Source organism: Symphalangus syndactylus, chromosome 22, assembly GCF_028878055.3.
Source record: "Symphalangus syndactylus isolate Jambi chromosome 22, NHGRI_mSymSyn1-v2.1_pri, whole genome shotgun sequence".
Lineage (NCBI taxonomy): Eukaryota > Metazoa > Chordata > Mammalia > Primates > Hylobatidae > Symphalangus > Symphalangus syndactylus.
Window position 1 is genome coordinate 56,536,067 of NC_072444.2, and position 15,300 is coordinate 56,551,366.

The following is a 15,300-nucleotide window of genomic DNA, read 5'->3' on the forward strand; positions in this document are numbered from 1 at the left end:
ATCTGTGAATAAATGGAAGGTATAATAAAAAATCATGGAAATGAAAACAATTTATAGTCAGTAAGAAGTAGAATTGAACCTGCTGAAAACAGCCAAAGGATATTTGAAACAGGCTTTGGACAACTAAAATGAGAAACATGAAATTGGAAAAAGAATTCTTAAGTTTAAGAAGGGTAATATATGCAGAACATGTGATCCAGTATACATATAATAGATGTTTTTGAAGTAAAAGGAAACAGAACAATAAAAGAAAAAAATGTCCAAAGATACAATAAAAAACATTTTCTGAACTAAGAAAAAATCAATCTGAATATATGTTTTCTTTCATCAATAATGAAACGACTGACAAGGAAAGGGATAAAGTGATGCCCCTGATTATACAGGGCTTTAAAGATGCAGCCGAGGAAGCAGGAATGTCTGTAATGAGTGGCCAAACAGTGCTAACCTCCTGGATTGTTTTGGGAGGAGTCACTGCAACTACAGGCCAATGAATTTATCACGCCAGACAATACAGAGCCAGGGGATGTGCTGGAGTTCACAAAACCCCTGGGGGCACAAGTGGCAGTGGCTGTACACCACTGCCACTTGTGTCAAATAGCAGTGGCTGGATATTCCTGAAAAATGAAATAAAATTAAACTAGTGTTCACCCACGAAGATGTAGAGTTGACATACCAAGAAGCAATAATGAACATGGTGAAGTTCAACAGGAAATCTTCATCATGCACACGTTCAGCACCCATGCAGCCACGGACATCACGGGCATTAGAATTTGGGGCCATACACAGAACCTGACCAAGCAGCAGAGGAATGGTTTTTTGTAATTCACAATGGCCCCTGTGCTGGCCAAGACGACTGTGATGAGCAAGGCCTGTGGAAACATGTTCAGCCTCATGCACGGAACATGTCCAGAGACAGCAGGAGGCATTCTGATCTGTTTACCACAGGAGCAAGCAGCTTGGTTCTGTGCAGAGATAAACTCCCCCGAATGTGGTGGAGGCCACCAAGCATGGATTATTAGGATTGTAGAGAAGGGCAACCACGCAGCTGGAATCATAGACCAATCCTGGATCACTGAGGTTGCCCAAGTAGCCACTCAAAATGTGAATCCCACACCTGGGGCCACTTCTTAATCTAGACAGAAATAGCTTTTTGGTTTTGTTTTAAAATAGATCTATTTTCTTCATCATCGCTTCAATTAAAGACTATAAACAACAAAAATCTCATTGTGTCTACACATCTGGTGACCCTAAGTCAATTTGTGAGTGGATACAATTAACAAAATAAAATCCATTGTCTTTTTTTCCCTGTTACATTAACTGAAATTGCACCTAATCTTGAGTCAGCTTCTGAGTTGAGAACTATATTGTTACCTGATACTGTTGATTCATTTTGAATCTCTAGACACTTATCTCTTGCACATAGGTGCTCTCTTAACAGACATTACCAATAGCGATGTCAAATAGCAGTTGATATCTTTTCATTTTATGTATATTTATCGGGTAAGTCTTATGGTTTAAGTGACTTGAATGGTTTTCTGGAAAGACAGCAGTGGTGAGTGGCACACGATGATATCCCAGTCATAAGAGGGTTACGTGATTACTTCTAGTCTTTGAATTGAAAAGCCTTGTCTTGTCATTCAAGAGCATCTTAGACCCAGGACATTCTCCACTACTGTATTTGGTTCAACATGGCAAATACTTCACTGCATGAAAAACACTTTGAAAAAATGAAATAAGATTTCTTTTTTTGTAGCCTTCCTCATATTTACAGTAATACCATTAATGGTTTTCTTTATCAATAGCAAAAAAGGATACTTTTTGCAATGTAATATAATTAAACATTTCATAATGCAACGAGAAATTCCCTTCCAAAAGGAGGTTCATGTATAATACTCATTTACAATTCAATATATAATTAATTATGCAAATAATTTTAAACATAATTAATAATAAAGACTGTTCTATGGATGGTAGTGTTTAATACACTTTATATTTTGTATAGTAATTTCAGGCCTTTTTTCTTAAAAGCAGCAGCTATATTTAGTCTAATTCTTAGCACTGTTTTGTCCTTTGCACTAGTACTTTTTTTGACCATGTTTTTTGTGATCTGTGTTAAAAATCTGCAAAGCCAAAATTGCAGCTCAAATGTAAGTTTATTATTCAAATAAATATATAATTCTTAAAATTGCTCTTGTATAATCAGATGCCCTTTTAGTATTATTTTAGAAACATTGGAAGGGTTTTGCCTAAAGTACTATTTGCTGGGAGAAACCAGATTTTAGTTTTATAAAACTCTTAAATCTTTCATGGGACCCGTATTTTCTTGAATTAAATGTTATAGTTCTAGAATAAATAAGCAATCTAAAAAGGTGTTATCTGTGTTACTTAAAAACAGGCTTCCTTATATTTTAACCTACTAAACAATGAGGAGGAATTCCTGTCATTAAGCATAAGGGCAGTGGATTCTCAGGTGTCTGTCTTCATAAGAGAAAAAGCAGCACATCCTACAAGTTTCAGACACTTTCTGCTCACAGGCACCAAAGCCACATGTGTAAACTGATCAACTTCTTGCCAAAGGAAACCACCCCCGGGAAAATGAAGCTCCCTGGAAGAGGCATTCACTTGGACACACCATGCTTCAGGAACCAGTGGGCGGCCTTTATACATGTGTGACCAGACCCCAAGCCATAGTATGGTGTGCAGTACAGAACAATCTGGTATGTAACTGAAACTAATTGGACATTTTATAGGAATTGATAGAGATGTTGGTCCTTGAAAGCTTCAAATCAGTGATCTGCAAAATAAAATGTGTTGGAAACCTCTGAAAGAAAAGAATTTTTTCTTCCACCATATTTTGGAACATTATTCTTCCATTTTAATTATACATATGTATGTGTGTATAAAAATGTCCAGGAAAATGCCATAAAATAATTAACAGGGAGATATACAAATTTAAAGATGTTACCAAACTTCAAGGATCAACGATAGATTCCTAAGGAGGGGACATTTGGGAAAAGAAAAAGTTCTGTTCAAAAATCGACTTTTCTAGAAGAAATGGAATAATATATATACAGTATACACACACATATATAACTAAAGACATATAAAATGGTCTTGAGTGATAACATACAAAGATGATAGCATTAGTTACTTCTTTTTAAATGTACAAAGCTGATAACATTAGTTACTTTTTTAAAAATGTACTAGAATTGGGAAGATAGTCAAAGACATTGATCTTTAAAATTTTAATTTTTAAAATAGAATATGAAAAAATATTAATAACTCTTACCACAACAACAATGATGAAGCAACTTCTACCAAGTTATCAGGGCAAGACAGTGTGATCTAAGTTGTTTTTTAAGTAGAAAGGAGCAAACATCATATTCGAATATACAAGGCCTAAACCACCTCATGAAATAATTTTGATAAGCAAGAAATGACTGGAGAAGCCATGACTTTCCTAAAAATTCATAGTAAGCAACCAATCTATTATAACATTGTTAGACAATTGTGAAAAATGGTTATAGAACAGAATTTCATGCAGCAAACCATGAAAAGATAGTGGGGAGAAATCAACTTTTTTTTTATACTGAACTGGACTCAAGGAGGAATATGGTGGGTAAATTCTTATGTATGTAACATTAATAAATGTGAACGCTGTCTAAGAATTTAAATTATGCCAAAAAAAATAAATGGTTTTTTTTTTTTTTTTTTTTTGAGACGGAGTCTCGCTTTGTCGCCCAGGCTGGAGTGCAGTGGCTCAATCTCGGCTCACTGCAAGCTCCACCTCCCAGGTTCACGCCATTCTCCTGCCTCAGCCTCTCTGAGTAGCTGGGACTACAGGCGCCCGCCACCACGCCCGGCTAATTTTTTGTATTTTTAGTAGAGACGGGGTTTCACCGTGGTCTCGATCTCCTGACCTCGTGATCCGCCCGCCTCGGCCTCCCAAAGTGCTGGGATTACAAGCGTGAGCCACCGCACCCAGCCATAAATGGGTTTTTGATGGCTTTCTCAGATCACAGTCTCCCAGGAAGGTTGAAGGATCTTTCAGAAAGACTTCAACATTAAACAAATTGCAGAATAAGGTAATAGAAAGCTAGTATCAGCTCATAGATGGTATAGCAGATTATATTATTCTTAAAAAGCATTTATTATTTCCCATCCCCTACCTGCATATACTACCCCATTTCATTAATGTAGGATTTGACCATGTGACTATTTTTTACTCAATGTAACATTAGCAGACTTAACACAATCAGGGTCTTCCAATGTGATTACGAGGTTGATGCATTCTCTCTTGGCTCTGCCATTATTATTACAAGAAGAACAGGAAGCTGATCATCCCTCATCTTTAGTCCCAAAAGTAAAAATAAAATGAGTGTTAAGAGACAGAGAAGACAAGCCACACAGACTGGGAGAAAATATTTGCAAAACACATGCCTGATAAAAGACTTATATCTAAACTGTATTAGAAACTCAACATTTAATTAAAAAAAAATTTTAAGTGAGCAAAAGGTCTGAAGACACATCACAGCAAAGATCCACAAGTGACAAATCACCTAATAAAAAGATTCTCAATATATTTCATCAATAGGGAACTGAAAATTAAAACAACAAGGAGCTATCTCTAAACACCTATTAGCATAGCTCAAAAAAATTGGCCATACCAAATGTTTGCAAGGATGCAGAGCAATGGGAACTCTCATCTTCATTGCTGGTGAGAATGCAAACGGCTACAGCCACTTTGGAAGACAATTTAGTAGTTTCTTACATAGATAACATAGTCTTACCATGCAATCCACCAATTGCTTCTAGCTGTTTATACTAATGAGTTGAAAATATGTATCTACACAAAAATATGCACACAAAGGTTTATACTACTTTTATTCATAATCACCCAAAACTGAAAATAGCTAATATGCCCTTCAATCGGTGATTGGATAAACAAACTGTGGTACATCATACAATGGAATGCTATTCTTTGGTAAAAAGAAACATACTATCAAACTACAAAGAACATAGAGGAATCCTAAATGCATAATGCTAAGTGAAAGATGCCAGCACGAAAAGGCTACATACTTTAGAATTCCAATTATATGACATCCTGGAAAGGACAAAACTATAGAGACTGTAAAACATTCATTGCTTGCTAGGGGTTTAGAGAAAGAGGAGGAGAGAAGCACAGGGAATTTTTAGGATGGTAAAACTATTTTGTATAATACTGTAATAATGGCACATGACATTATACATTTATCAAAATTCATAGAATTTTACAACACAAAGAATGAACCTTCATGTATAACAAATTTGTTAAATTATTTAGGAGGCTGGGGGATCCCAGGAAAGAATGCAGAATGTGACAGAGGAATTTAACTGTGTTACAAATGTATGAAACAGCCTCTCTGAAGAGGGTTAGGGAGAAAACGTGATGAAGTAAGTAGCTTTGGAAATGAGTGAAATTTGTAAGATTAAAGATGAAAGTAACTGCACCTAGGCACTGTACTCTGGCTAAAAAAATTGTTTCCCACGTGGTATGGATTAACAATTCTGACACTGCTGCATGTGTACACTAATAATGAACAATTACGTAAATGGATGGTGGATGCTGGTTTTCATTGTTAAACGGAAGATTACAAACAAGAAAGGAAAACTATCTAGAGTGACCCATGTGGTAATGAATTAGAGTTAGAGACATACCAATTAATGATTTATTAATTGTACCAAATTGTAACAATTTCTGTTTAATTTTAACGTAGATGCACTTCATTTTATATATAGAAATGTTTATAGATAATTGGACAAATATGGATTAGTATACATAAATATTTATTTGCTCTGTCAGCCAAGGAAGCCCATAAGAAGTGACACTGTAGGAGCACTGAGCACATATTGCAGTCAGATCTTGTTTTCTAATACTATTTTTCAATAAAGAAACAAGGCTGCTTAGAGAAATGATTGATTCTAGGAGGGGGGCACAAAATACACAAAATGAGCCTGGAGCATCTTGCAGCCCATTAAGAAAATGCTTGAGAAAAATGCACACACACACACACGCACACACACGGAGATATGTCAAAGGGACACAAGAGACAAAAGGAAATAGTCAAAATTGGAACAATATAAACAATAAAATAAATAGTTTTGAATTGTAAACTCCAAATATTTTAAAAATCAAAGAGTCTATACTCATATAAATAAATGATTGAATAAATTAACAAGTGGGAGAGAAAAGAAAAATCTGCCATGCAGAAGAATTCCAAATAAGTTATGCAGATACTCTGTCCCAAAGGAAGAAGTGCATAACTCCCCACTCAAGTGCAGGCTGCACATACTGTACCATGTGGAATCTAGGAAAAGCCTACAGTATGGAAAGCTGGAGGCAGCAAATTTATAGTAAAGAAACCTGACAAGCACTGCTTCATTAGACGATTAAGGTAAACAATTATACGATCAACAATCATAAGTCATGTTGATAGTATGTACTCTTGATATCATTTGATGAAAATTGCACTTTATTTCTGTGATCCTGTGTACCAAAATCCATAATCTCCATCTAATAATGACAAAAACATTGGAAAGATTTTAATATAAGGGCATCCTCCAAAATATTAATACCTGACCAGTACTCCTCAAGACTGTCAAGGTCATTGAAAACAAGGGAAGCCTAAGAAACTGTCACAGCCCGTAGGAGACTAAAAAGACATAACAACTAAATGTACTATGAGATCTCAGATGGGATCCTGGGACAGAAAACAGATAATACATAAAACCTAAAGAATTCAAGAAAAATTACGGATATCAATTAATAGCAACATATCAATATTGATTCAATATCTGTACCAAATGTACTGTACTAATATAATACTAGGGGAAATTGTGCAGGAAGAGAGTGGTTTCTGTTAAGTCTTGGTATTATTTCTGTAAATCTAAAACTATGAAGTCTATCAATTTTTTTAAAAAATATAACAACATGGGATAGGCCTGAGTCCAGATCTAAATAAGAAACCTAGCCTAGCCAGATCCATAAGCAGGAGATGAAGTTGTCCAACCAGCCTAAATCAGCTGACTCACAGAACTGGAAAGGGAATTCTGGAAATTTCTGAAATTTTTGACATAAAGAACACGCAATTTCAACTTTGCTAAATACCACAAAATTGCTCTCCAAAATGATTCTACTATTTAAACACGCACCAAATGCATGAGTTTTTATTCACTCCCACTTTTGCTTCCAATTGTCAGCACAAACATTTTAATTTTGGCTACTCTAACAGGGGAGATATTTTATTTCTTTGAATCTGTATGTCACAGATTCCTAGTAAAGGTGGGCATCTGTTATCAGTAAAGACTCCAGTAAGTATCTCAACAGATAGAATTTTTAAAAAATGACTTCAGTAGAGGTATTATGAAATTAACAATAAAGTTAGTTTGTTTGAATCAGGATCCAAACGAGGTTCACACATTACATTTAGATTATGTGTATCACAAGTCTCTCTTAAAATATTATAATTCTTCCTCTTTGTGTGCTATTTGTTCTTTTTCTTTAAACAACTAAGTTCTTTGTCTTGTGGAATATCTAGCTCTGACTGATTAAAGCATTGTGATGTCATTTAACATGACCCTCCATCCTCATATTTTTTGTAAACTGGGAGTTAGATCTAGAGGCCTGACTAGATATGTTATTTTTTAAACACTATTTAGTGTCTCTGTATGCTTTCTATTGCCTTACATCAAAAGAAAAATAATGTCCCGTTTGTTCCTATTTTAGTAATGGAAAGATTAATTAGTGAATTCAGGTCATGTCAGCCTGATCCATCTATTATAAAATTTAACATCTAGTGTTTCTTATCTAACAGTTTTAGCAACTATTAATGACCATTATCTAGACATATTAAGTTTTCCAAATGTGGTTTTCTCTATCATTTCTTCTCATTTATTAGCTGTGATTCTTTTCAAAAGATAACTTTCCTCCACCAATTATTTTGCTACTCTGACATGTAATCCATGAAAGAAAAATGACTAATCTCTCACATTTGAAATACAAACTATCAGAACCTGGGAGATATTGCAACCACTTTTTCATTCAGTGGACAAGAAGAGCTGACTCAGGAGGTCCAGCACGGGGCTATCTTCAGCAATCAGTGCCTTTCCCAATGCAGCTATTTGAGCACTGAATGCTTGCAGCCAACCCTTCTTGTATTCACCCTCTGAGTCATCTTCTTGAGGGTCTTTGTCAGGGCTTTATCTGCAGAACACCTAGACACTATCTCTGACAAACAGGCTGGATAGAAACCATTGTAGCAGGAAGAGTGACATTGCTGTCTCCTTAATTATTATTGATCGGCTTTAATTGTCTTCAAGGAAGCTTTATACTATAAGAGACTAGAAGCAACATGTGGCTACACTTGGCCCATTTTTCACTTGGCATGATTTTTTCTCTATGTTTTTTGGTATATATATTAGAACTGATAAAATAGACATATAATAAAATTTAAAACTCAAGCCAAAACTTATATTAGTAGCTTCTTTCCTCTTAAGATATTTATTGCACAATATCAAGATCAACTCTAGTGAAGAAATATTTTAGTCTGAAAACACATGGATTTTGTTCAGTGCCATTAACAGGAAATATATCTTATATGTCAGTCCCTTGCTATCTATGACTACTATGCCAAGTGCTTTAAAATATATGTTACTTTGGACTTCACAAAAACTCTGTAAGTGTGCTTTATAAGTGAATAAAACACACACAATCATTCAGATCATTAAGTAGTAAAACTGATATTGTAACCTAGGTCAAAATTGTTCCAAGGCCTGTGTCTTAATCCATTTGTGTTGCAATAAAGAAAATACCTGAGGCTGGGTAATTTATAAATAAAACAGGTTTGGCTCATGGTTCTGCAGACTGTATAAGAAGCATGGCACCAGCATCTGCTTCTGCTGAGGACCTCAACCTGCTTCCACTCATAGCAGAAGGCAAAGGGAAGTAGGCATCACGTGGTGAAAAAGGAAGAGAAAGGGTGGTGCCAGGATATTTTTAACAATCAGTTCTCATGGGTGGGGAGGAGGAAACTCTTGAGGGAATTAACAGAGTTAGAACTCATTACTGGGAATACAGTACCAATTACTCACGAGGGATCCACCCTCATGACCCAGACATCTTCCATTAGACCCCACCTCCAACACTGGGAATGAAATTTCAGCATGAGATTTAGAGGGGACAAATATCAAAACGATACCAGTCTGCATACTTTTCTTTGTACTATGCCACCAAAAACAATCACTAAACCTCTTTCACACCCAAGGCACTGTAAAGAAACAGAGTAACAGGGTGGTCTCTGCCCTCTACAACCTAGCTACTTGCTACTCAGGCTGTAGTCTGAGATCTAGCAGCAGGGACTTCATCTGGAGCTTGTTAACTGTGAAGAATCTGAGGTTTTGCCCCAAATCTACAGAATCAGAATCTGCATTTTAACAAGACCCCTAAGTATCTCATATGTGCATAAGAAACATGTTTGAGATGCACTGATGAAGAATTCTTCATCTAGTTGTGGAAATAATACAGACATTTAAAAAGAAAACTAGCCACACAGAGTGGCCAGAAATGAGAACACATTGAGTTCTACAAGAAGTCAGCAACAGGGGACAGATTGGAGCTAGAAGTTGTATAGCACAGATCCAGGAAGATTGCTTGGAGGAGGTGGAGCTCAAATTGAGTCATGCAAAATGTTTTGACTGATAAAGTGGAAGATTGTTTTGAGAAGAAAGACTAACAATGACGCATGGAGGCAAAGACATGTTTGAGACATATAGAATGTTTGAGAAGCAGTGTTGACTCTGCCCAGAACGGCAACTCATTAGACTCTCTAGAAAAGCACAAAGGCTGTGGTTTCATCTCTCTTCTCCTGGATTGTGCCCAGAATCTATGATGTTGTTGCTATTCAATAAATATTTGTAAAATAAAAGGCACTTCTAAAAAGTTACACTTCCTCATTGAATTATTTCATATATACATAACCTCCCTAATTATTATTGATAGTTCCTAAGTATGTTGGGGATGGTGTTATCTTGAGGAGGCAGATTCACCCATTGCCTTCCAACACCTTGGTTGGTGTGTCTAAAACACAGTGATGCACTTCAAAATAATGAACATGCAGAATTTTTTAAAGTGATGCATAGAGATCAGGAACATACATAAGCATCTTATTTCCTGGATAGACATACTATGGCCAGTATTTAGAAATATTTCCTTAGAATACAGTAATAAAATAAAATTACTTAATGAAAGATATATAAATATTGTAGATCTTTAAATTACTCTGCTAAGTTGATTTTCAAAAAAGATATTCTCCTCAGCAATACCCTGGTCTGGAAGATCTGCTTAGAAAGAAGAAGGTACAGAGAAGTGGGTTAACTGGTGAATAGCAAATAATTGCTACTATGTCGAGCTGTTATCATTTTCCAGAAAATGTAAGTCATATTACATATTTTGTCTGTAATCCTCACCACAGCCTTTAAGAGATATATTTTTACTGCCATTTTACAGATAAGGAAACTTTTCTTTAAGGCTGACGGTGGCTTTATAGCTGTCCCCAAAGTTACATAGCTATGAAATGTTAGAACCAGAATTTGAAACCAGGGCACTAAGTCTGCAAGTTCTGTATGCTTCCATTATAGCTAACTTCTTGTTCTGCACACCAGTTACCCCAAAATCCAGTGCTTAACACAGCCACTATTTTATTATATGACACAATTTTGCAAGTCATGAATTTGGGCAGGCATGGCTAGGCCTTCTCCACGAGGTATTAGCTGGGCAGTTTACATGGAACCGGAGTATCCACTTCCAAGATAGCTGACTCAGGATCACAAGTTAGTGCTGTCTGTTGGCTGCAAGCTCAGCTGAGGCTGTCCTCAGTTGAGGGTCTTAGCTCTTTTCACCTGAGCCTCTTCACTGGAATAATTGAATTTTCTCACAGCATGGTAACTGAGTTCCACAAGTAAATATCCAAGAGACAGGAAAAAGCAGCTCACAGTCTCCTAAAGCCTGAGCCATAAAACTTGGCGCAGAATCATGTCTGCATATTCATTTGGTCAGAACACTCACAGAGCCACCCAAATTTAAAGAGAAGAGTTATAGACATAGACCCCGCCAACACACACACACAGACACACACATGCACAACAATTAGCAGCCATCTTTAATGTAGCACGTTTCCTAAAATACAGTTGTATTAGTCCATTCTCACGCTGCTATGAAGAAATACCCGAGGCTGGGTAATTTATAAAGTAAAGAGGTTTAATTGACTCACAGTCTGCATGGCTGAGGAGGCCTCAGGAAACTTACAATCTCAGTGAAGGGCACGTCTTCACAGGGCAGCAGGAGAGAAAATGAGCGCTGAGTGAAGGGGGAAGCCCCTTATAAAACCAGCGGCTCTTATGAGAACTCACTCACTATCACAGCATGGGGGGGAAACCACGCCCATGATTCAACAATCTCCACCTGGTCCTGCCCTTGACACGTGGGGATTATTATAAGTCAAGGTAAGGTTTGGGTGGGGACACAGAGCCAAACCATACCAACAGTGCTGAAAATACATACAACCAAGTTACGTATTATATACTAAATTATTCTGTAATAGTTAACAGACCCTAACACCTCAAAGAAGAATGTTGTTTTCCATCATAAGATTTTCCATACTTTTCTATTTTCTGCAACCACATGCATGAGTTACTTTGAAAAAAATTAAAACATTTTCTTAAGATTTTACTACAAAGTTTCTGTTTATTTCGGAAACTAGAGATGGTCAAAGACAGAATGATAATTATGGAAGGGATGCTATGACCTTTTAGTTTTCTCGCCTTTGCTGTATGAACTTGCTTGTTTAGTTGCCACCAGGAAGCTGCAATTTGAGGAGTGCCAACACTGGATTCAAGATACAGTTTCCAGGCTGATAGGTGTTAGATAAATACCACTTCTTCAACAAAGCACTGCAAAGCAGTGTGCTTCAATAGATGACTACTGAAGAGAGCCTCAGTTTTCCCAATTGCAGAGTAAAACTGGCCTGACTTCATCAGTGTCTTTAATCTAGTTAGAATGTAAGTGAGGTTTTCACTTTGCAAATCCATGCGGTCCTCACTCCAAGCCAACACAGGTGTATCTGGCTCACTGGCAATCAAAGCACGGCTGAAGCATTTCCACCCCATTAACAATTTCCTTTCCTCTCACATCAGTGTTGCAACCCCACATTTACATTTGGCTGAGCACATTGGTTTCAGGAGTTATCCAAAGCACCACACAATCCATTTTCCCACTTTAAGCAAATATGGAAAGCCAACATAACTTCCATATATCTACTTAACACCTACTTTCTTGAATTTCCTGATCTAAATAGGAATTTGTTCCTACAAGCATCTCCCTTGGAAACTCTCCAGGAGAATTCAGGCTCTTCTTTCTACTCATGACTAAGCCTCAAGGTCCTGTCAGTGCAGCCAGGTCAGAAGAACAGCCACAATGAATCAATGAAAAGATGTAAAGAGGGCCTTCGTTAACAAGGCAATAGAAATTTCCTTTGTATGGCCAACAATACAGGATAAGTATATGAAGGGGTGTGCCTGAACTAGCAAGTTGCTCTCTAGCTCCCAATCCATGATTTAAGGGCTATCTGTTGTTCCCCCACATTCTCACAGAGAAAGGAGTATTGTGAATAACATACTCTGTTGAAAATACGGTCATAGAGGGACTCCCACATAATGGATGTGGTGGAGTGAGCTACATGTTCCCTGTTGCCAGGTGGTTGCCAGAAGCCAAAACGTGAGTTTGAATCAGGATTTCTGGCGATGGTATTAAGAACACCTTGGCAGGTTGACAAGCCAGAGATTAGATTCGGTTCCTCAAGTTGTGAGAGATCCTATTTGTTCTAGATGCTAACCACTTCTCACTTCACCTACAACCACCTTTTCCTGGAACGCCAAATAGAAAAAAATATATATATATATTCTTTAATTTCTCTGTCGTTTCAATATTATGGCAAAACTTGGGCAAAAGGTTAATCAAGTTATTTCCCCATTATGAACTTATGAAAGCTTATGCTGTATAAAATCTTCCCAACAGCAACATGTAATATAGGGTGTCCTAATTGTGTTTTTTTGAACCACTTCATATTTTCTGAGAGATGGCTTCTGTGGGAGGAATAACTGCTTTATGATGTAACATAGAGAAGAATAAAGAATTAATTCAGGCTTTGGGCTTTGCTTTATTTAGCTACAAAATTAAAGCACTGGAATTCTCATCACTTAACAGGAATTCATGTAGCATTTTACCTGAATATACATCCAGACAGAGAGGTTCTTTACTAAGATTGAATGCTCATAATGTAACAATATATTACTTTATATAATATTCATAATAATAAAGTTCTTTTCATAATTGAAATATTAATAATTAATAGAAAAGAAAAGATAACTATATATTTGTAATTGCATGTACGTGATTAAAAAGCAGGGTGGCCCAAACTCACATACCCTCTGACCTAATAATTTTTCTTTTCAATATGTATCTTTTTCTAAGCCCACATTTTCTAGAAAACAAAGCCTGAGACAATATTTACAGAGAAAATTTTATGAGGAGTATAATTGCAAGGAAGCTAGAGTAGGGAAAAAAGAAAATGAGGCAAAGAAAGTGAAAAATAAAATACAAAATGTTATATAATTAATTTGGTTGTGGTCTTATTAGAAACCATATCTGGTTGCTCACCTACACAGCCCATCTCCTGAAGGGGCATGGGAAACACTGTGTCTCGTAACAACTTATCAGGTGGTGGGAGAGTAATTTATCAGCCAGCTCCCTCATATCCCCTGTCTGGCACTGATCAAGCTCCCCCCTGGGGCCAGTAAGAATGTAGTCAGTGCCAGGCTATCTTCTTTCGCACCCAGCAGAAAGCTATGACCAAGTACATTTGACAAAGTACATAAATTAGATCTTGCACAATTGTGAGAAAATACTTGCACATATGTTTAAAAGATATTTATTGTAGCATTGCTTTTATAAATAATATTTAAAAGAGGCTGAATGATCATTAATAGAAAAATGGTTAAATATATTATCGTCCTCACTTATGGTTGGATTAAAGATAACATAGAACTAGATCTACTCAACCAAAAATATATCCAGAGCTTATTACATTTTTCAAAAAGTCACAGAATTATACACATATCACAATTCACTTTCACACAAAAAAGAAAAACTCCATATGAGACATATATATGTATATCATATATACATAAATCTCCCTCATATAAAAAATGGTTAGTAAGACAAATAAAAATAGTGGCTACCACTAAAAAGGAGAGAGTGAGGGTAGAATTCTCTGATGGGGGATTTCACATTTTTATTCTAATCATCTGTAATTTAAAATGTATTAAGTTTAATAATTTGGAGGAAAAAAGAAGGAAGAAAGGGAGGAGAGGAGAATAGAGGTAGAAAAGGGCACAGAATTGGGATCCAGATTTAGCTCCTGACTTAATCCATTCAGGCTGCAATCACAGAATACACACAAAAGACTGTGTGGCTTATAAACAAAAATGTATTTCTCACAGTTCTGGAGGCTGGGAAGTCCAAGATTAAAGTGCCACCAGATTCAGTGTCCGGTGAGGGCCTACTTCCTGGTTCATAAATGATGTCTGTCTTTTTGCTGTGTCCCCACATCTCAGAAGGAACAAGAGAGGTTTCTGGGGTCCCTTTTACAGGGACACTGATTCCATTCATGAGTGCTCCACCCTCATGACCTATTCACCTCCCATAAAGCCCCTCGTCTTAACAGCATCGCTTTGGAACTTAAGATTTCAACAATGAATTGAGTGGAGACAGGCACAAACATTCAGTTCCATAGCAGCTACATCTGAATTCTGGCAGGATGGACAATTATCCTAACCAAGCAATGTGTTTCCTCTTGAGACTTGATTTCTGAGTTCCAATCCTAAATCACAGTACTACAGTGATTTACAAGAGCTTTTGCTTTAGATTAGTTCAAATGCTATGCTTTAATAGGTAATTATATGCATGTTAGAGGCAAATCCACGAATAAGATAAAACAGTTTGAATGACATTGTTGAAAATTACAAACCCAAAGAATGACCCCAACCAATTATCATGGAAAGAAAGTCCTGCGGGAGAATATGAGTGAAACAGAGAAAAGGAATGCCAGACAAATCAACCCATCTCAGTCAAATGTGGTCTCAGATCATGAGGGTAAAAAAGGACAACGTAAGCAAAAGAGCAGAATGAGCGAATGGTTGCCGAGGGGG

The 15,300-nt window shown here is 36.7% G+C and overlaps 1 pseudogene; it reads left to right on the plus strand.

The window, feature by feature from the left end:
• Positions 1-314: 314 nt before the first annotated feature.
• LOC129472175 (selenide, water dikinase 1-like) lies at positions 315-1,131 on the plus strand (annotated as a pseudogene).
• The last annotated feature ends 14,169 nt before the right edge of the window (positions 1,132-15,300 follow it).